Genomic DNA, 22,662 nt, shown 5'->3' with positions numbered 1-22,662 from the left:
GGTGGGGCCCCTCCTGTCCACAAAGCCCCCAGGATACTCATCTATTCTTGATTTTCCCCAAAGCGCCTAATTTTGAGAAGGAGGAGGACGGAGTGTTCCTGAGCAGAGACCTCTGACCCAGCTGCCTGGTCCAGAGCCCAGTAAGACCCAGGAACCCTTGTCTTGAAGTTATTTACAGTGTTGTATGGGAGAGCTGGCCACAGGCCTCCTTAGAATGTTAAAATATTAATCCTTAGACTATTCATCAGAAGGTCATCAGTTAGTGCAGCTTTAGAAATGTACTAAATAACAGCATCTTATCCATCATTTTCAAACTTGGTTTTCGATTCTACTTTTTAATTCTAGAAAGGCTGAAATATACATGAGGAAGTGAAGTCACCCATAATCTCACCTCTTAAAACTTACATAAAGCAAAGAAGAAAGGACTCTGCCTCTGACCTTCTGATGCCCCCACTCAGAGGAGCCCTGACTGACACTTTGGTGCACAGCCTTTGTGTTTTCAAATGCTTTTGCCTAAAGAACAAGAATAAGCATTTTGGCTGCAAGGGTTTCTGCCTCATGTTTATGAAAAGAGGCATAGTGATGATGTAATCAGAATTTTTTTCTTTATCCTTTAGAGGGTTTGTTGAAATAGCACTTTTTAAAAAAAATTAAAGGGAAGTTTAATTATGGCCAAATAAACATAACATAAAATTTACTATCTTGGCCATTTTTAAATGTACAGTCCAGTGGCCTTGGTACGTTCACGTTGCTGTGCACCCAATCTCTGAAAAGTTTCGTCTCGCAAAACTGAAAGTCCAGACCTATTAAACAAGGACTTCTCCCAGCCCTGGCACTCAGCACCCTACTTTCTGTCTCTATGAATTTGACTCCTCTGGGGGCCTCACGTAAGTGGAATCACACAGTATTTGTCTTTTAGTGACTGGCTTATTTCACTGAGCATGATGTCCTCCAGGTTCATCCATGTTGTAGTGTGCGTCAGAATTTCCTTCCTTTTTAAGGCTGATTAATATTCCACTATAAGTTTATACCACATTTTGTCTATCCATTCATCCATCAATAGAAACTAGTGTTGTTTCCACCTCCTGGCTATTGTGAATAATGCTGCTGCAAACATGGGTGTAAAAATCTCTCTTTGGGACCCTGCTCTCAGTTCTCTCGGCTATATAACCAGAGGCGGGATTGCTGGATCATATGGTAGTTCTATTTCTACTTTTGGGGGGACCATCATAGTGCTTTCCATAGTGGCAACATCATTTTACATTCCCACTAGTCATGTAGAGGGTTTCACTTACTCCACATCTTCATCAACCCTTGTTATTTTCTGGTTTTTGAAAAAGTTATAGCTGCCCTATGAGCGTGAGGTTGTGATAGAGCTTTGAGCCTCAGCATGTTAAAAAGACACGTTTAGCTCAGCTGGGCTATTCCATCAAGGACTGAAGAGACTGTGTTCAGGGCCCGGTATCTGGTGCCGATAGTGATACAGCTGTGTGTGGATGGGGAGGTTCTCCCATCGCTCCAACTTATTGAACACATCTGCAGGGTGGACCCTTGACCCTATGAAGGAATAATTTGATGAATTTAGATTAAGATAATAATAAGTTCTCTTTTTCCCTTTAAAGAATCCTCATTCCAAGCGAAAGGGGTGCTAGATGACAGCTTGGAATGGGTCATTTTTATGACTTAGAAATGGGACTGTGTCCATTTTTTCCAATGGGGAAATAGAGGCTCAGAGAGGTGAAGTGCCTTATCCAAAGTCACACAGCTGGAATGGGGCAGGAGCAGGATTTGAACCCAGATCTCTGAGTACTTCAGTTATTGACTTTGTTTGGGAAACTGTGAGGTCTAAGATCCATCCCAAACAGTGGAAGTGGAGGCTGGGACTCTCTGAGCCTCACTTCCCTCTTGGGTATAAAGGGGATATTGTGTCTCGCACATGAGAGATGCTAGATTCTGGGATACCACAGAGAACAGTGCAGAGACCATCATGATCAGAGGCAGAAATGCAAGGATGTCGTTAAGACCACAGAACTGGAGCCAGGTGCTGTGGCTTAAACCCCAGGTCCTCCACTTAATAGCCAAGACAAATTACCAGTTCCTCTGTGACTCAGTTTCCCTGTTAGCAAATTGTAAGTAGTCATAGTACTGACTTCAAATGGTAGCTATGAGGATGGATGAGTTATTTGTGAAGCTTTTAAGTCTGTATATGGCACATAGTAAGTGCTGTGTGGGGGTTTGTTGCATAAATTACAGGTTGTGCCGTCTGTGGGGGTATGTGTGTGTGCAAATGATAACTGGAAACATCCAAGCAACAGCTTTGAAATGGAATTAGGGATTTAAATAGGCATTTCTATTGAAAGGGCAATTCTTTTTTTTTTTTTTCAAGATTTTTTTAATTTTTTCCCCCCAAAGCCCCCCCGGTACATAGTTGTATATTCTTCGTTGTGGGTCCTTCTAGTTGTGGTATGTGGGACGCCGCCTCAGCATGGCTTGATGAGCAGTGTCATGTCCACGCCCAGGATTCGAACCAACGAAACACTGGGCCGCCTGCAGTGGAGCGCGCGAACTTAACCACTCGGCCACGGGGCCAGCCCCCTGAAAGGGCAATTCTTATGCACACATCAACCAGACTTCAGAGATGTGCAGTGAACTCATCCAAAGCCCACGTGGGCCAGCATCTCTTTCCACCGGCATCTGAGGTAGCTCAGAGATGAGATGTACAGGCTCCCGCCAGCAGGGGGCACCCAGGACCACCAGCTTCTTTTCCTTTCCTTCAGCGAAATCCTTTGTTCTCTTGGTCAGGAGTCCTCAACCTTTGTTGCAAATTAGAATCACCAGGGGAACTTAAAAAAATCCCCCATGTCCTGGCTGCACCCCAGACCAATTGAATCAGCCTCCCTGCGGATGGAGACTAAGCATCGATGACTTTTAAAAGCTCGAAGGCGAACTTAACATGCAGCAAGTGGAGATGTACTGAACTGGGTCTTCAAAATACTTAAATTCTTTATCACCTCTGATCATCAGAAAGATGCAGAGTGAGTCTGGGGTTGTGAGGCACTTGTCTCCGACCAGCAGGTTCTCGTGCTTAAAGCGTATGAGAATCTGCAGGAGAACTTGTTAAAACACAGAGTCCTCGTCCCACCCAGATCTTCTGATTCAGCAGGTCCAGGTGGGGCCTGAGAATCTGTATTTCCAACAAGCTTTTAGGTGAGGCTGATACTGATGCGTCTCCACTTTGAGAAGCTTTCTGGCCTTGCAGATCTCTGGGAGATGAAAGGAAAACTCACAAGAAAGCTGGAACTACAGGGTTGAACCATTTTATTTCTAAATTACTATTTTTTACTTTCAAAAGATTTCAGGCTTACAAAAATTATACACACACAAACACACACACAGCATCAAAAGTTCAGTATAAATTACAATAGCCAAGATATGAAAGCAACCTAAGTGTCTGTCAATGGATGAATGGATAAAGAAGATGTGATATACACAGACACACAGACACACACACAGACACACACACAGACACACACAGATGCACACACAGGGAATGGAATATTACTCAGCCATGAAAAAGGAGATCCTGCCATTTGCAAGAACATGGATGAACCTTGAGGGCATTATGCCAGGTGAAATAAGTCAGACAAGGACAAGTACTGTATGGTATCACTTATATGTTGAATCTAAAAAAGGCAAACTTGTAGACACAGGGAGTAGAATGGTGGTTTCTAGGGGCGGGGGATGGGAGAAATGGGAAGATGTTGGTCAAAGGGTCAACAAACTTCTAGTTAGAAGATGAGTAAGTTCTGGGGATCTCAGGCACAGTGTGGTGATTATAGTTAATACTGTATTGTGTAATTGAAAGTTGCTAAGAGAGTAAATCTTAAATGTTCTCGCCACAAAAAAGAAATGTGTGACGTGAAGGAGGTGTTAGCTGACACCACGGTGGTAATCATTTTGCAACATAAAAGGGTATCGAATGAACATGTTGTACACCTTAAATTTACATAATACATTATGTCAATTATATCTCAATAAAGCTGGAAAAATACAAAATAAAAAGACATGATTAATACAGCATTTCTATTTGTTCTCCAGTGTTTAAGGCAAGAATCCTCAAGTAACCATGGTCGATTTTCTCGTTTTTTCTCTTTTTTGTGATCAAGATTGGCCCTGAGCTAACATCCGTGCCAGTCTTCCTGTATTTTTTATGTGGGAAGCCACAACAGTGAGGTTTGAAGAGTGGTGCTACGTCCGCACCCAGGATCTGAACCTGTGAAACCAGGGCCGCCTAAGTTTACTGCGTGAACTTAACCAATATGCCACCGGGCCAGCCCCTCAATTTTCTTAGTTTACTGCAGTAGTTGTGTTCTATAAAGTCACCATGAGCACCAACTATTGCTTCTAGGGGAAACACTGGCTTAGGTTCCTGCAAGCCTCTAGTTACAACATTTTTGTGAACCGATCAATAAGTAACTTTGTGCTATGGATGTTTCTGTTTAAGAACCTCATTTAATATATATTACTGATCCATTAACAGTGAACTCAGAGCCTCCAGTGCTACAACTCATGCCTAAAGGAAACATCTTACACACACATTTTCTCCTTAAGTCACATCACAGCCTCCTTGAGCTTAAGAGCATTAGAAAGCACTTCAGCACTTTGCCTGGGAGCCAAGTTAAACAGGGAAATAACGGACAGCACAAAAAAATGTGTGGATGTTAGTGCAGGTGCCAATCTTTAAAAAAAAAAAAACAAAAAGAATGGATGGAGCTGCTCATTTCAGCAGAGCTAGAATGAGGTACCGTGCCCAAGAAAAACTCGGATGTCCCCGTGTAAAAACACCCCAAATGCAGCATCACGATCCTCTCTGGGAAGGGATCCACAGAGGAGTTCCCACGTGTCCATCATGTATTTGTGGCTTATGTTGTATGGTGGATACACACAGGCACTTGAGATTCTGTGTGTGTGTGTGTGTGTGTGTGTACAATCAATCCTCACTTACAGAGTCCATATTTGAGAATTCACCTGCTTGAAAAAATTTATTTGCAATCTCAACATCAATACTGGTGGGACTTTCTAGGTCATTCGCAGGCATGCACAAAGCAACAAGAAAATCTTAGTTACCTGCACGCTCCTTCCCAGCTGATGTCAAACAAGGCAATACTCTGCCTTCTCGTTTCAGCTCTGATACCATAAACGTCTCATCTTCATGGTCTATTTAGTGCGATGTGCGGTGTGTCCCCTCCTCTTGGGAACTGTGAGAAACAAACTGTCTTTTCAATGGCAATCATCTCCTGACCTGTTGGCCTCACCATCCCTGAATAATAACAAACCTACATTTTAAAAAAGACTCGTCTCATTCTCCTCACTCTGAACTCTCTGTGCTTTTCAATGGCCCAGCTCTTTTCAGTCATCCATGAAAATGCCCCCTCCTCCATTCCTGCAGTCAGTTAAGAACTGCCCATAATTGTTTTGTCATGCTCTTCCAGTGCATAAGACAGGCTGTATTGCACCCAGTAGGAAAATACATGGCACCCTCTTGCCATAATCCCTCCCCCACCACAGCACCACACCATCAAGAGTAAGACCCCAGCTTCTGGCTTCTCCCTGAGGAAGGAAGGAGAGCACTGGACCCCACATCCAATATTCTAGCATTTTGAGGGGCTGCCTGACTGAATTGTTTCTGTTTTGCCCAAGTCTGAGCACTGATGGGAAGGTGGCCCATGTGGGAAGCGATTGAGAACAAAGATGATGGTTTGGACAAGTGTGCACTCCGTGTCCATAGACCTTTCTCCATATAAGCACAGAGCAAATGAGTAAAGAACCACAACTCGTGCCTTCTGCTTGAGGAGGGTAAGGATTGGAGCATCTGTCCAACATTCCAGCCTTTCAGCGGGTTACCCTTGGTACTGGCTTAAGAATGAGAGATTCTTCTCTGGGCATCAACCAGTCCAAAAAGAAAAAAAAAGTACCACTAAGGAATCCTCAAGGAAAGAGTCCATCTAGGTCACCCTAGATAGAAAACAAAGTAAACAGGCCGACACATGTGCACAGAGCTTCCAATCAACTTTTCACTCAATTAACCAAAAAATGTCTCATATAAGGGACAGAGACCAAAACTGTCATTTTGAAGATAATAGCACATTGGAGGAAACAGACTCTGAAGGAAGAAGAAGTTAAAGAGAAGCCCATAGTAATATTAGAGATGCGACTGAGTAGAACTCAGAGATATAACTAGAAAGATGGTATCCATGAAAGAAAAGATAACACCTCCCAGGATTGTGTCCCTCCTTGGTTAGCCCACCAGCACCTTCTTCACCCAAGCAGTGGTCAGCTAATTGTCAAGGGATGGAGGTTCTGAAGAGAAAATTAATTGCAATGGGAGTCAGGTGCCCTACATATAACTTTCTGGAGCAAACTCCTTATCTCTATGCAATGTGTCCCAACTACTATGAGGACTGGTCTAGAATCTGATTGGAAGGAAGATTTCATGATGCGTGTCAAATCCAATTTGGAAGGTCTGGCTGCATGGTGTGCTTTTGAGAAGCTCTGTCCAGGCTCAGAGGTAGAAAGCCATAAGATCAATTACCAATGTCTGCTTTGGGCTTGGGAGTAGAGAGTGGTGGCATGGTACAAGGAACTTGCTGATGATTACTACTATATATCATGTCCTTAGAATATGTCACTTATTCCTTCTTCTATCTGGGTTACACCTTGTTGCTGCCTGTCTGACTCAGCTTTGGTTTGAGCAGAGCTCTTCTGGTAATTCAGTCTGCCTTGGCCTTGCCTTTGATGCTCTGAAGTGGGCATTCCTGTTGAGGGTAGTCTGGCTTTCTGGTCTCTGCCCTTTCCCCTGGCTCTGGTCATGGGCACACAATAAGCTCATGGGCCCTAGAATCATCTGTGTCTAGACCATTGCATATCCTGAGCCTCAGAGGCCACTCAAGAATGGAATTTAGAGGAAGAAATATCTCAACCCAGGAAGCTGCCTCCCAGGGGTTCCACCACAATCACTGCCTCATTATTTAACTCAGAAGAAGTCTCCTGGACCGTGGAATTGTTTTTGTTTTTGAGCTTGGTGTCCATTTGCAGCAAAGGATTCCCTCATCTCCTCTTCCTCATTAGGTCCAAACAAAAAGACATGGATTCTGTCATGTTTAATTATCCATATCAGCGCTTCCCATCCTTCCTGTGGTTGAAAGATGAGTAAATTTTATACGACAATCCTCCAGGGACAATCCAAATATCAAGGGCTCTAGGCTCCCATTACAACCAATTTTTTCTCCAGAAGAAGGGGAGATGCAGTGGGGTTTCTGATGTTAACAGCTCTCCTTGGAGCCTCCATTCCCACATGATGGCATCTATCTCTGCATAGAGAGAGGTGACACTGGTTAAGCCCAGGATGCTGGAATCCAGGGAGGTTTTATCTGAGACTGCCTTGGAATAAGGGGGGTTGACATGCTCATGAGGTGTTGAGAAAGGCCTCTCATTCCAAACACAGACCCTGGCAAGTAGGGGCAAGAACTTGGAACCCAGCTTTGTGGGGATCTTGGGGTTTAGAGAATAGGCATTAGTGTCAGGATGAACACTAGGAACTGCTGACGTTGTTTTCCACAAGCACATTGGGTTGAGTCCTTAGAGGTATTTAGATAGAAGGATGGATTCTTGTCTACCTCCTTGATATTTTCCAACCTGAAGGCAGATGTCTTGTTAGACTGAATGCTTATTCTTTCCCTCTGTCTTCATCGCTATGAACCCAAGAAGGCCAGGCCTCTAGAAAACAGGAAGTCATCTATGTTGATACTCAATCCATGCTGAAGTTCAGTCCATGCTGATCTTCCGTAAAAGCAGTTGAAGCAGCCAGGCATGGGTACCTGACCTTGGTCATGGGGCTGGTACCCGAACAACCTGTGTGGCATGGGTTGGGGGCACCTTCAGCTCACCCTCCGAGGACTGGCCATCCACAACAGTGATCCCCTGGAAGAGTTCTCCTTTCTGACCTCCTGGGAAGAAGAGCTGAGCATTAACTCCAAGAAAGAAGCATCATCCAGAATTGAGAGTGCTTAGGATTTGGAATCAGACAGATGGGGGTTCAAATCCTAGCCCTCTTAGTAGCTGTGTGACTTTATGTAAGTCACCTTCTCTCAGCCCATTTGTCAATAACATTAGCTCCAACCAAAATATTGTTTGCCTCACAGAATTTATTCATTCAGCAACTATTTATTGAAAGAGCTCTGCAGTGGATCCTTGAGCTGTGCTAACTGGTTGCGAGAATTAAATAAAGAATATAAACGACAGTATCCTGCGAACTGTCATTTGATTATTAAGGTGAACAAGTGTCCAGCTCATGCCTTGCCATTGTGGAGAGATGTGAGAGTTTTATTGGAAACAAGAAGGTAAATAATGCTGATGTCTTTCCCCTGGCCACTCAGTGTCAGTGAAGGGATCCCCAGGGCCAAATTTTGGCATGATTGATGAAAATGGGGAGAAGAAGAGGTAAAACCATGTTGGAAACTTGCTAAAGGGGCCCCTCTTCAACCCAAATGAGAAGTATTGATTTAGGAGTCACAGTGAGATGATCAGCCCAGACTTGAGTACGTCATGGCTAGCTCTGCCCAGCTTTGCCTGTCTAACTGGGAGGGCAGGTGATGGGGAGGTTGGATGGGTAGAAACATCTTTATCAAAAGAGGTCTTGTCGGGGGAAGAGTTTGTCAAGACCTCAAGACGCAAGACACAAGCCATCGAGGAACTGCTGGCTAGAGATTCCAAAAACACTAGGGTTTGCATTTTTAAAAGATGCATCAATATCAGTGGGACCACCTGGACACCTTGGAAGGAAAAGTGAATTTGAGGGCACACAAGACTGAGTGTGTGTGTGTATATGTAACAAATAGTGGAATATGTATTGCAATGTTTTGGGGGACTGTGGAGGATAGGAAGAGAAAATTGGGGACTTTGGAATCAGATCCTTATTTTGTTCAAATGTTGGCTCTATTACTTCCTTGCTGGGTGATGCTGGACAAGTTGCTATGCTTCTGTGACCCTCTATCTTCTCATCCAAAAGATGCACGTAAATAATAATGCCTACAGGCACTGTTTTTTTAGTGGGATAAAATATACACAAAATTTACCATTTTAACCATTTCTACTATTCATGGCATTAAGTATATTCACATTGTTGTACAACGATTGTCACCAGCCATCTCAAGGACTTAAGGATTAAAGCATCATGCATGTAAAACACTTTGCCAGATGACTACTACACAGTCAGAACTTAATTGATGTCAGCTCCTTTCAGGGTGAGGATATGTGAGTGGGCAGAGCAAGACCAAGTTCATCTGGACACTTAAATACACCTGGACAAGAGTCAGCAATGAAATCTATTTTACCAGCTGGGATACTTGGTGATTGGGGGGATTGATTAGCTACTAGTTGGCAAAACATTGCAAGGATTGTTTTTTTGTGGGGTTTTTTTTTCTATATGCAGACACGGAAATAGTGAGATATTCATGGGATTTACACTGTGTCTGAGCTTAAAGCAATTTTGGAGTAAATGTCTGGAAGCAGAACTGAGGAGCAAAGTCTACTCAGGTTACAGTTATCCCATCTCTAAGCCAGAGGTTCTCGATCAGGAGTGATTCTGCCTCCTGGGAACGTTTGGCCATGTGTGGAGCCATTTTCAGTTTTTTTGACTGGGGATGGGCGAAGTGCTGCTGGCATCTAGTAGGTTGAGGCCAGGGATGCTGCTAAACTTCATTCAATGCACAGGAAAGCTGCCCAAAACAAAGAATTATCTGTCCCCAAATAATGCCAAGGTGGGAGAACCCTGTTGTAAGTCAATGTAGTTGGGGATGAATGGATTTTTAAAGACTCTGCTAAGGGATCTCAGAAACCAGCGAAGGTGCAGGTAGGTTTTTACCCAAGAAGGACAAGGGCATCGCAGAGCAGCACTAATGAGGATGAGCTGGACAGGGTCACGCTTGACCATGGAAGGGGTCATAATGTTGAATAATTCTAACAACAGGAGTCAACATTGGTGAGAATGTCCTATATGCCTGGCAATGTGCTAAGCACAGATCATCTGAACAGCAATCTTCAATGGTTTTTCCCTCTAGAGAATTAGTAATATCTACAATTTGTTGAGCACTTGCCAAGTGGCAGGCCCTAAGCTCTTAACATTTATCCTTTGATTTAATCTTCACAACAATGCCTGTGACCCAGATTACTGCCATCCATTTTCTGGATGAAGTCACCGATATTGAGTAGCTACCCAAGGTCATGCTGCCACACAGTACTTAAGCTGGGATCCAAGCTCCTGTGTACACTCTCATAACCACCAACCCATATAGCTCATATGCTTACTTCTTCCTAGAACAATTTTCCCTCCTCTAGCTGCCTACCTGATCTTCAAAATTCCACTCCAATGCCTCCTCCTCTGAGAAGCCTTCCCTGACTCCAACTCAGGCAGAGTTTCATCCCCTGGGTACCCAAAATATCATGCATGTGTCTCTCTTATGTTTCTGATCAGAATATCCTGAAATGATGTGAACAATGCTGGTTTTCCATTTCAAACTCTAAATTCTGTAATCACAGACCTCAGTTATCTTACTCCCTTATGTCATTGACTGACTTTGGAAAATGCCACCAATGGGTTGGATTTCACTGTTAGAAAGTTTTTGTCAGGGTGAACCACACAGCCAGCCTCACTAACATCCACCTCCAAGTAGGAGGAAGAAGTTGGTTCTTCCACATCCCTCTCAGTACTAAGGGCACCTGTCACCTGTCCCAAGCATTCCTGACCCTGTCCTGTGGTGTCCCCAGCAATTTCCTACATGATGTCCTACTCGCTTCCTTCATGGTACTTCCCTATGTCTCATAGATCTTGTCTGTTTATGTCCTTGTTTGTCATTGGTATCGTGATGGAGACTGTGGGGTCCAGGGAAGCGAGGACCTTGCCTGGGTGATTCACCCGGGAATGTCTTATGCCCAGCCCAGCATGTGACTGATTTTGTTGAATGGATGGGTGAATGGTTGGTTGAGCGCTTGGATGTGATAGGAAAATCAGGATGGCGAATAGTTAAAGACAGCTTTAAAGACCATCTGAATGAGGATGGCAGCCTTAGGACAAAGAGTTCCAGTGAGACCCTCAAAAGAATCCACGTGCCCTTATATGGCCAGTATTGCTGCTTCCTTAACTACCCATAGTTGGGAATGGACATCCTTTCTGTCCTGCATTGTTCATTGTTGGAGTTGTGGGTGGTGCGTGGTATTCCAGGGCAATCTGCCTTTGCCAGGGGGCTTGGAGGTTGCCAAGGGAATTGAGTATTCCGGATTTAAGTGTGCAGCTCCTTCTGGTCTGTGGTCATCTTTCTTGTCCACCTCATTCACTCAGGCAATATTTATCAGAGACTCTAGACCTAGTGTCTTACCCTAGTCCTTGAAATTAAGTCAGACTACCCAGAGGTCACTACTCTCCCATCCAATGCCACAAAGTCACCAATAATAGCTGAGCTCATTAACAACTTTCCCCCCACCTAATCCCAGTCCATTTGACCCCCAACTTGCTGTCACCCAAGTGCTTCTATGGCTCACACTCCTTAGATTCACAGTTAGAATTCAGATTGGCCCCAGTGCTGGCTCAGCATAGATTTCTTTTTGCTCCAGATACTCATCTTTGCATTTGGACTCAGCCACTCCTCTCTGTTCTCTTGCTTAGTTTTCTTGTTTCAGCTCCGTCATTACCTATTTCACCTCCCAATCTTTTTGGAATCTCACCTCTGCTTTAGCCCCAGGACCATCAGGAAGAGGGGTATTGAAACATTCTACTGGGTCTATGCTACTTTCTTTGACTTGGACTTTGAAATTTAGACTGCAAGAGTCAGTGTGTAGCTCTTGCCTGAGGTGTGGCCCAGTATCTTATTAAGAGATGCAAGTTTCTGCTCTCACATCCCATGCCCATGACAGGCATCACTAATCTATTGTGGCTCTTCTCCTATTGATTCTAGCGGTGACCTCATAACTCTTCTCAAGACAGCACTCTAGGCAGCCAGTACCTATCGACGGCCATTGCCTGGTGGGATTTGCCAGCCCCACTCAGGATTCTTGATGTAGGTCTCCTGTTCTTCCTGCAGCAAAGGTACATCATGTAAAAGAGAGGGGATGGAAATCAATCAGTGGCCTCTGACTTCATTCTGGTGGGCCTCTGTAGTCATTCAGGGTCACCTCAGCTTCGGTTCTCCCTGGTGGCTGCCATGTTTATCATGGGCCTTCTAGCCAACACCGTTCTGCTATTCCTGATCCACATGGACTCCTGGCTCCACACACCCATGTACTTTCTGCTCAGTCAGCCCTCTCTGTTAGATGTTGGCTTCCCTCTGGTCACCATCGCCAAGGTGGCGTCAGACTTCCTGCAGGGAGAAGGTTCCACCTCCCTCAGGGATTGTGCAGCTTAAATATTCTTCCTGACGTTGATGAGTGTGGCTGAGGGCATCTTGTTGGCCCTAATGTCCTATAACCATTATGTTGCTCTGTTCTACACCCTGCAGTATCCTTTGCTCATGAGGCGCCAGGTGTGCTTGCTCATGGTGGGCTCCTCCTGGCTGGCGGGTATGCTCAATGCCTCCATCCAGACCTCCATTACTCTGCACTTCCCCTACTGTGCCTCCTGCATCGTGGCCCACTTCTTCTGTGAGGTGCCAGCCCTGCTGAAGCTCTCCTGCGCAGACACCTCTGCCTATGAGTTGGCGCTGTCCACCTCGGGGGTGCTGATCCTTGTGCTTCCCCTTCCCCTCGTTGTCACCTCCTATGGTGACATGTTGGGGGCTGTTCTACGTGTACACTCAGAGAAGGCCCCAAAAGAGGCCTTCACCACCTTCTCCTCATACATCACAGTAGTGGACCTCTTTTATGGAGCAGCCGTGTCAATGTACATGGTACCAGGCGGACTGTGGGTGGAGCAAATTTGCGAAGGACAGGGGACATCAGATGTTCATGTTTTGAAATGTCAAAATTGAAATGTTTTAAATGGATATTTATCCATATCATATGATTCCACGCATATGAAGTGCCAAGAGTAGTCAAATTCATAGAGAGAGTAGAATAATGGGTGTCAGGAGTTGGGGTAGGAGAATGGGAACTTAGTTTTTAATGGGGATAGACTTTCAGTTTGGGAAAACGAAAAATTGTTTGAAACAGATGGTGGCAATGATTGCCCATCAATGTGAATGTACTTAAGGCCAAGTGTACAGAACTGTATACTTAAAAATGGTTGAAATGGTACATTTTATGTTATATAAATTTAACCACAATAAAAAAGATGAAGTAGCTCAAAAAAATGGAAAAAGATTGTGAGAGCTTTCATATGCTATTTTCACTATCATTATAAAATAATTAGCTGTGGCTAGGATTGTTTAGATAAAAATTTTAACATTAGTACTCAGCAGTCTTTACGAAGATTTCTAACCCAAGACAATACTGACATTTTGGTCGATATAATTATTTGTTGTGAGGGGCTGGCTGTCTTGTGTATAGCAAGATTTTTAACAGATCCCTGTGATCTACCCACTAGATGGCAGCACTGAATTGTGATAACCAGAAAAGTCTCCAGACATTGTCAGCTGTCCTGTAGGGGGCAAAATCAGCCTGACTGAGAACCACTGGAGTAGAACAACTCCATGGGTGCCAGAGTTGATGGTGGTAGTGTTCACAGTATGGCAATAACATGAAAGGCAATATTTTAGGAAGAATAAAACATCAGTTGAATCTTGGAAAGGTTGAGGTGAGGGGCGAGCAGAACATCCCGTTGGTCCTATTACCTCAGAGGTCAAATGTGTTGGTCTGGTGATCATCAGTCTCCACGGGTGGCAGCATAAATCAAATAATTGTACAGAAAGAGGGAGAAGTTCCTGTTGAGAGAGTCAGGAGCTAGAAACACAAGCTAGTGCTTGACTGAATCCTACCTAGGATCCTTCAGTTCTCAGTTATAGGGACCCACTGGGTATATGCTCTCACTGGACACAATGCATCCATCCGAACATTAGCCACCACTGTAATCAAATAATTATATAAATAATTATTTGATCAATGACTGCTTCTTACAAAGCTCCATCTGAGCTTTGAAACCCATCGATTCCTAATTCCTTTCTTTATCCTGTATTTTCCAATGTCTGTGTGCAATGTTATACTTTCCAATGTCATGGGAATGTCCCACATTCTCATGTCTTTCAATTAAAATGAAACTCACATGTAGAGCCATACTCCCCTCTGGTTATTACTCCAAACTTTTGGAGAATTTTGTCTACTTGTTACTTCCATTTCCACTCTGCTCACTCTTCCTTCAACCAATTCATCTGGAGTCTTTCTACACCCATCACATTCGCACTCCCTGAGGTCTGCAGTAACCTCATGTGATGTTTCTTATAAATTCTCAGGAATATTTACATTCCTCAAAATGCTTGATTTTTCAGTAGCAACATCATTAATGGTTGCGTTCTTCTTCTGGAAATAGGGACCTTTCTCACGTATTTCATTTTTGTGATAATGGGATTCTGTGGGTCATGTCTTTTGGGCTCCTTGTAACATTAACACATCCTTCAGGGAGAAACTCCTAACTTTGAAATTAAATACCGTGAAAAGGAGGCCAGAATTGGAGTAGTGTCTTAAGGAACACTGGGAGACTTCTTTGAAGGAAGATGCAGGATCTTTTTTAATCTCCAGAAGAATGGTCTTGTTGACTGCAAAGTTTTGAATGTACCAGATAACAAGGAATAATTGGAATAAAGGAATTCATCTCTCTCCACAGCTATCTTCAGGGAAAGGGAAGTGGCATAATGTTTTCTTCCTATCACTCTCTTTCTACACCAAGGGAGCTAAATTGTTTAAAGAGTGAATGAAAACAGAACAATTTATTTAATGAGGAAGTCTGAGAATTCATCTCCCAAGGCTCTGAAAACTTTAAGCAAGTTTCCACTGTCCCCAAGGCAAACCATCTTGGGTCTCCTAGAGATATGGGTTGTAAATTCCCTGCCTGGAACATCTCCCTGTACTTTATGGGCAAAAGTCAGCGTAGCAGAAAGAACCAGGGCAACCAGGGTTTCCATGGTGACATCTGAAAGAGCTAGTGTATCCTAGTAAAGCCTGGGGGTGGCGTGCAGGAGGGAAGATATAAACAGTGGAGGAAATCTCTTATTAGATCAGAGTACAACGGACACAAACAAGTGTGCCCCAAAATGTCTCCAGATTGGAAGCATTAACATCACTTAGCAGCTTGACAGGCATGCAAATTCTGGTTCTGTATCCCAGATCTACCAAACTCCAGGGACAGGCCCAGCCATTTGTGTTTAGTAATTCATCCATTGGATCTCATGTATGGCTAAAATCTGAAAACAACTGCCCTAGAAGATTTGTTGAAAGGGATGATGAAGGACCCACGTGGGCCCGCGTGTTCAGAGATCTGAGGGCTCTCCACCTCCAAAATCTTATCTACGAATAATCATAGATTTGTCTTTTACTTTACAATGCTTATGTCCCTTTCTTTTTTCATCTTATGCATTCATTTAAATTATTAAATAATATTAGACACTTATGGTTGTAGCAGCAATCTTTTCCTGTTCATTAATTGTCATTTCTGAATGCGTCCAAGTTCCAAAGAACATTATTTCCCATTGAAAAGTACACATTATTTATCATTTGAAAGATACATCCTTATTTTCCATTTTTGAGAACCTGCCTCCACACACACACACTCGTACCCCACCATTTGCAGCAACGGCTGTTAAAATTATCAACTACATTTTGACTTCTTTTAAAAATCCAGCTTTTGTACTGATATATTGATGCAATACATGAATGTAAATAGATTTCCTAATGTGGAAGCAAATGTAAATTCCTGAGATGAGCAGTATTAACCTATGGTGTCTTGTTATTTAACATACTGATCAAGACAGCCTTAAAAACAAGCAAACAAACTAGCAAAAAATAAACTTACAGGTACAGAGAACAGATTGGTGGTCACAAAGGGGGAAGAGAATGGGTGAAGGTGGGCAAAAGATACAAATTCCTATTATAAAATAAGTCACGAAATGTAAAGAATAGTGACTAGAGTTAACAATACTGTATTGTTTATTTGAAATTTGCGAAGAGAGTAGATTTTAAAAGTTCACATCACTGGGGCCAGCCCTGTGGCCAAGTGGTTGAGTTCATGGGCTCTGCTGCGGCAGCCCAGGATTTCACTGATTTGGATCCTGGGCGCGGACACGGCACCACTTGTCAGGCCACGTTGAGGCGGTGTCCCATGTGCCACAACTGGAAGCACCCACAACTAGAATATACAGCTATGTATTGGGGGAGATTTGGAGAGAAAAAGCAGAAGAAAAAAGGAAGACTGGCAACAGATGTTAGCTCAGGTGCCAATCTTTAAAAAATAAAAATAAAAAAGTTCTCATCACAAGAAAAAAACTTGTGACTACATGTGGTGATGGATGTTAAATAGACTGACTGTGGTGTAATTTCCCAACATATACAAATATTGCACCATTATGTTGTACAACAGAAAATAACATAATGTTATATATCAATTATGTTTCAATTAAAAAAAGTTGACGCAAATGTCCCTAGGGATGGACTCTAGTGAATGCTGTGCTGTATCGCCCAGGTCCCACCTCAGGATTACGGGTTTATTCTTCCAGGTGTGGGGGGTACAGCCTTCTGACAGTCCTCAGCACTCAGCCCTCTTTGAGAATTGCCCTCAGCTAAAGGAAGCTGCTTCACTAAAGCTCAACACCACTCAGATCTCTTGCTGTGGGAGCATAAATGAACCAACAGTCGTCTGCATCCTCCACTGTGTTTTCACTGAGGTTGCTCCTGGGCTGTTCCAAGTCACTGACTGAGCACAGCATGGAATCAGTGCATGTCCATTGCCGTGATCACACAATCACATTGATGACCACGGTCAATTACACTACATGGTGACTCCTCTTTTTGTCGAGAAGGACCTGAAGTTCCAGGCAGCAGCACAGCTTGAAGTTTAATGGGACTTTTGCCATGTTTCCGAAAGTGTTACCCCTTTAGAAGTCAAATTTCTAAACATGCAGAGGCCAGATTTGTGGAGGCCTGAAGCAAAAACTCCCCAAGTAGCTCACAGAGTGATGGCAGACGGGGCTGCTTCTACTTCCAACCTTTGGTTTATGGCTTAATCGATTCTCTAAATTGGAGATACAGCACATTATGATTGTCTTTGATTTAGAGTACGTACTGCATACTGTGGATTAAGTACACAGCATTTCCTGTGTATTCAAACGCCTGCACAAAATATGATCATTCTCTTTGAAATTAAATGTCTTCCCATATTTTCCATTATAAAAATTTCTGGACTCTCTCCAGAGAGAGAGTTACTCCCTTTAGACTACGTTTTATCCATGTCCTCCCCTTCTGTAATAAACTTCATATGTGATTTTTATTTTCACCTAAGTTGTCTCAATACTCACTCTTCAACCCACTTTACCTGGATTATTTCTGCCCCTGCCCTTCTAATTAGAGATAACAAATGGAGCCCTCTCTAATATCGATGAAGACCTCCATGTCACCAGCAAATGTCAGGGGATATTTTCCATCCTTATTTGGTTAGTCCTTCCAACAAAACCAAAACTATTTGCCACACTACTTTTCTTTAGAAAGATCTTGTGGCCTCCATGGCGTTGCGGACACCAAGTGATTCACAAAATCTCCAAAGATTCTTCAAGGGAACTTCACAGAAAGTTGGTTCCAGGGTTTGATTCTTGTAGAAATTGTACTTTCCTTAGGGGACTATTTGTAGCTTTAAGTGAAATCAAAGAAAGAAGAGTTTCTCCTTGAATTAAAAAAATTAATTTCCCACTTTTACTGCTTGCAGACACAATGTTGGCTGAAAATTGCCCACTCTCTTATCTTTGTACCCCTAGAGAGCTGAATTATCAGGAATGACGTAAGTCAATAGAACAATTTCTGTAATGAGGAGCTCTGAGAATTCAACCCTGGAGACACCGGAAACTTTAAACATGTTTCTGTATGCCGCTTGCCAATAATTCTCTGATCCCAGCCAAATGCAACCCAACTGGGCTTCCCAGGGGCAGACCTCAGAGAACCGAAAGCTTCAGTGATACCCATCAGAGAGGGTCAGTGTATCCAGTGAGAGCTGGAGGAGTAAGAAAAAAAGAGGAGAGAAAGTGAGCACTGGGGTTTACATCGAGAATAACGAGACTGCGACAGTCTCATATTTATTTAGTCTGTAATGGCGAAGTCTCTGTACTTTGAAGGCACTTTAGTTTCTACTCGAATGCAGTCTTTTCCAGTGCATTTTCTGTTTCCTTCTCTCTCTTTTTGGAATCTAGGGGCCTTCTGTGATAAAAGGTATTTTCTGGAGAGTCTCCACCTCTTGTCTATTCTTTCCCATAATTGTAGGCTCCTGTTGGATTTCCTGTGCCCAAAAATCTATTCGCTAACTACTCACTGGAGATCTATTATGCACGAGGTTGTCTACTTTATTCTTAATGTGACTAGATTTTTCTATTTAATAACAATTTTTGCATCATGTTTGCCTTACCGATAGCACTTAAGAGTCCTGTGTTGATTGTTGTTGTTTAATTTTAGTGTTCACAATATCGTCTACAATAATTATTTCTGATGTTTGGTACTCAGCCCGATTTCCTTTTCTCATCTTACAGATCTCCTTTAAATGTTCTGGAGAATATCTAGTGACTGAAATTGGAGGAGACTGCCTTGATCTGTTCACAAATTTAATACAAAGATGTTAGTGTTTAATGTAAAATACCATGTTTGCTGTAGCTTTAAAACTATCATTCTTTCTTGGGTTTAGAAATTGTCCTTGGTTTCCTTATTTAGCAAAAGCTCTGTCCTGGCTGCTAATGAGAGTAATGACCGTTACATTTTCTCAAATGCATTTTCTCCTGTCATTATGGTTATGGTTTCTCTTCATTGACCTATTTCTTTGATGAATTATGTTAGCAAACCCCCTAGTATTAAACCACATTCCCACCTCTAGGAGGTGTTACTTATTCATGACATATTATTCTGTAAAAATAGGTATGAGTAAATTTTATTTAACTTTTTATTGAATTTTGTATCTATATTCAGGCTTATGTGAGCCCAAAGAGGTCTTTTTTGAGTGAGAATTCTTTATTACCCATTTAACATTTGCATGTTTTGAGCACCTACTATGTGCCAGGCACCATGTAATTTCCTGGAAAGACAATGGTAAGGAAAGGAAATCGCCTTCTCTGATCACAAACATAAAATTACCAACATGAGAGGCACACCAAGGAATTGCACAGGATGCTGAACATGCGAGCCTCATCCACTCTGTCCTCCTGACCCTCACTCTCTGTTCTCCTTCTCACTGGACTCTCAAGCTCCCTCATTCTCAAGCTCTCTGACCCACAGGGCAACCATGAATTCTGTTCTCTCACCCCAAAATACTTGTGCTTTCCTTCTTTCCCCTGGTTAACAATTACCCATCCTTCCTTTCACAGTTCAAATATTCATATTTCAGAAAATCCTTTTCCACTCACCTCCCCAAACTAAATGAGTCCTGGATGACTTTTCTCTCTTGATTTAATTAGGATTCTCTAGGCATTAATAACATGGACCTTTTTCTATCATGGAGAATGTAGACATTTATAATCACATCTTAAATTTTTCTTTGCAATTTTAGGATGATTTGATTTATACAAGCTTTGAATTTTTTTTCTGCTTTTTCTCCCCAAATCCGCCCCCCATGTAGTTGAATATTATAGTTGTGAGTCCTTCCAGTTGTGGCACGTGGGATGCCACCTCAACATGGCCTGATGAGTGGTGCCCTGTCTGGGCCCAGGATCCGAACCAGCGAAACCCTGACCCGCCATAGCGGAGCACACGAACTTAACCACTCGGTCAGGGGGCCAGCCCCCAAGCTTAGAATATTTTTCAATCAAATCTGTCAGTCTTCTATTTTTGCGATTAACTCTACTGGTTTTTAACACAACATATCTCCACTTCTGAGGATGTATATATGAGCACAGACACTTTGTATTTTATTATGATGGTTTTGTGATTTTGTTCCCTCTTCTTATCTTTGTAGTCCACACACTTCTCTCTCCTCTTGGAAGAATCTAACTGGCAGGCAGTTTATGAAACAGAAATCCATAGGGATCTTCATTAATTAGAAGCGCTGCATGTCAGTGAAAAGAGGTAACAGATCTGCTGTGTGTATAACAATCAGAATTCTATCTTTCATGAATGCCACAGTTTAAGAGGAATTTTGATAATGATACCACAGAGGACTGAGTTATTGTGATGTTAAGAACAGAAGCTCACATTTATCAAGTGTCCAGTGTATGTCACAGAGATCACAAGAAAAATTACATACGTCATCTCATTTAATTCACTCATCAGTCTTACAATGTAGGGAATGTTTGCTACTCCCATTGTAGAAGTGAGGTATCTTCAGCTAGGAAATGTTAAATAACTTTGTCAAGGTCACATCAACAGTAGGTTGGTACAGCAAAATTCGATTCTAGGAAGTCTTATTTCAGATCCCATTTTCTAAATCACATTTCTATCCTGTACTTTAGGAGAGTTACATATCAAATAGAGTTGTTGTAAAAGGAACGTATTAATAATGATAATAGTTATCATTTATTGAGATCATACTGTGCATAAAGGCATTTCTAAAACTCCAAAAGAAGGTAATAACAGTAACCATGTTTTTAGAAATAAAATAATAAGGCACTTGAGTGTTAACTAGGACATGGATAGGAAGCATCAAGTCAGAATTAAAGTTTTCTGAGTTGGGAATCCACATCTTAATAAGTATCAGAGCTATTTCAATGAAGAAAGCATGGAGGTTATCAAAGAACATATATTAAAGGTCTTGAACTATTTAAGGGTCATATCATAGAAGCAATCAGTTTTATGTTGATAGCCTCAAATGGTATTAGAACCAGTGAGTAGGAGATAAAAAGAAATTACTGGTAAATTTTAAAAAGGCTAAATAATTACATTTAAAAAGGAAATGGGCTACCACTTGACTGAGTGAATCACTGTCCTTGGAAAGACTTAACAGAGGGTGAAGTTTGTCCACCTAAAGGTTGAATCACGAGGTGCTGATTAAGTGAGCTGCCAGTCGGCTGTCACTGAACATTACTTTTTCCTCCTTCTCCAGCAGACACCAGCTACATGGAAGCAGGAAACGACACAGAAATATCAGAGTTCCTCCTCCTGGGCCTCTCAGAGGATCCTGAACTGCAACCCCTTCTGTTTGCGTTGTTGCTGTCCATGTACCTGGTCACCTTGCTCGGGAACCTTCTTATCATCTTGACCATCATTTCCGACTCCCAATTCCACACTCCCATGTATTACTTCCTCTCCAACCTTTCCTTTGTCGACATCTGCTTCACTTCCACCACTGTCCCGAAGATGCTGGTGAACATTCAGGCACAGAGAAAAGACATCTCCTACATAGGATGCCTCACACAGGTGTATTTTTTTTATGATTTTTGCTTTACTGGATGGATTCCTCCTGACTGTAATGGCGTATGACAGGTTTGTGGCCATCTGCCACCCCTTGCACTACATGGTCATCATGAACCCACGCCTCTGTGGCCTCCTGGTTCTGATGTGCTGGTTCATCATTTTCTGGGTCTCCCTGTTTCATATTCTACTGTTAAGGCGGCTGACCTTCTGTATAGGTACTAAAATTCCACACTTCTTCTGTGAACTGGCTCAGGTTCTCAAAGTAGCCTGCTCTGACACCCTTATTAATAACATCAGCATGTATGTGGCTACTGCCCTACTGGGCGTGTTTCCCCTCATTGGAATCCTCTTCTCTTACTCTCAAATTGTCTCCTCTGTAATGAGAATTTCCTCTGCAGGAGGAAAATATAGAGCATTTTCCACCTGTGACTTCTCACCTCTCTGCAGTTTCCTTGTACTACGGGACAGGCCTGGGCGTTTACTTCAGTTCTGCTCTGACCCATTCTTCCCACAGAAGCTCGATCGCCTCAGTGATGTACACCGTGGTCACCCCCATGCTGAACCCCTTCATCTATAGCCTGAGGAACAAGGATGTGAAGGGGGCCCTGAGAAAGCTCCTCAGTCGAGCAGCCTCTTGTCTGTGATGGGTCACTGGCCTCAGAACTAAGTGGACATTGTGGGTTCCAAAAGCAAATATTATGGATTTAATCTCCTGGTTCGTTTTCTCCCCAAAAGAACATGCTTCATTTTTTCTATTCCCAAGGCAGCTATGACTTTGCTTTGATTCATTTTTGTATTAGTTTGTCCCTAACAACCTCCTCAGTCAATCTTTTTTGACTTTTCTTCCCTATTTGCCACCCATGAAGCTCTATCTTTGGTCAGCTTTCTTATAGCCATTCCTGAGATTTCCAACATCAGATCTGAAGCACTTATATTAAGTAATTGCATCATTTCCCCCCAAAATTATCTTCTCAAATGTTGATATCTTCACTTGAATTTGGTTGTGTGTTTGTTTTCCCCTGGAAGAAATGGAAGGAAAATCATACAATAGTGATTACTAAAGTGCTTGCCATGTCAAGACACTTCTTTTTTTTTTTAAAGATTTTATTTTTTCCTTTTTCTCCCCAAAGCCCCCCAATACATAGCTGTATATTC

At 42.6% G+C, this 22,662-nt stretch overlaps 2 pseudogenes; both read left to right on the top strand.

The window, feature by feature from the left end:
- The first annotated feature begins 10 nt into the window (after positions 1-10).
- On the top strand, positions 11-22,359 carry LOC103544565 (olfactory receptor 7D4-like; annotated as a pseudogene).
- On the top strand, positions 10,923-17,961 carry LOC103543099 (olfactory receptor 2Z1-like; annotated as a pseudogene).
- Positions 22,360-22,662: the final 303 nt, after the last annotated feature.

This window comes from Equus przewalskii, chromosome 6 (assembly GCF_037783145.1).
Source record: "Equus przewalskii isolate Varuska chromosome 6, EquPr2, whole genome shotgun sequence".
In the NCBI taxonomy this organism is placed as follows: Eukaryota; Metazoa; Chordata; class Mammalia; order Perissodactyla; family Equidae; genus Equus; species Equus przewalskii.
Note: the sequence above shows the minus strand (reverse complement) of the source record. Positions and strands in the feature narration are given on the sequence as shown.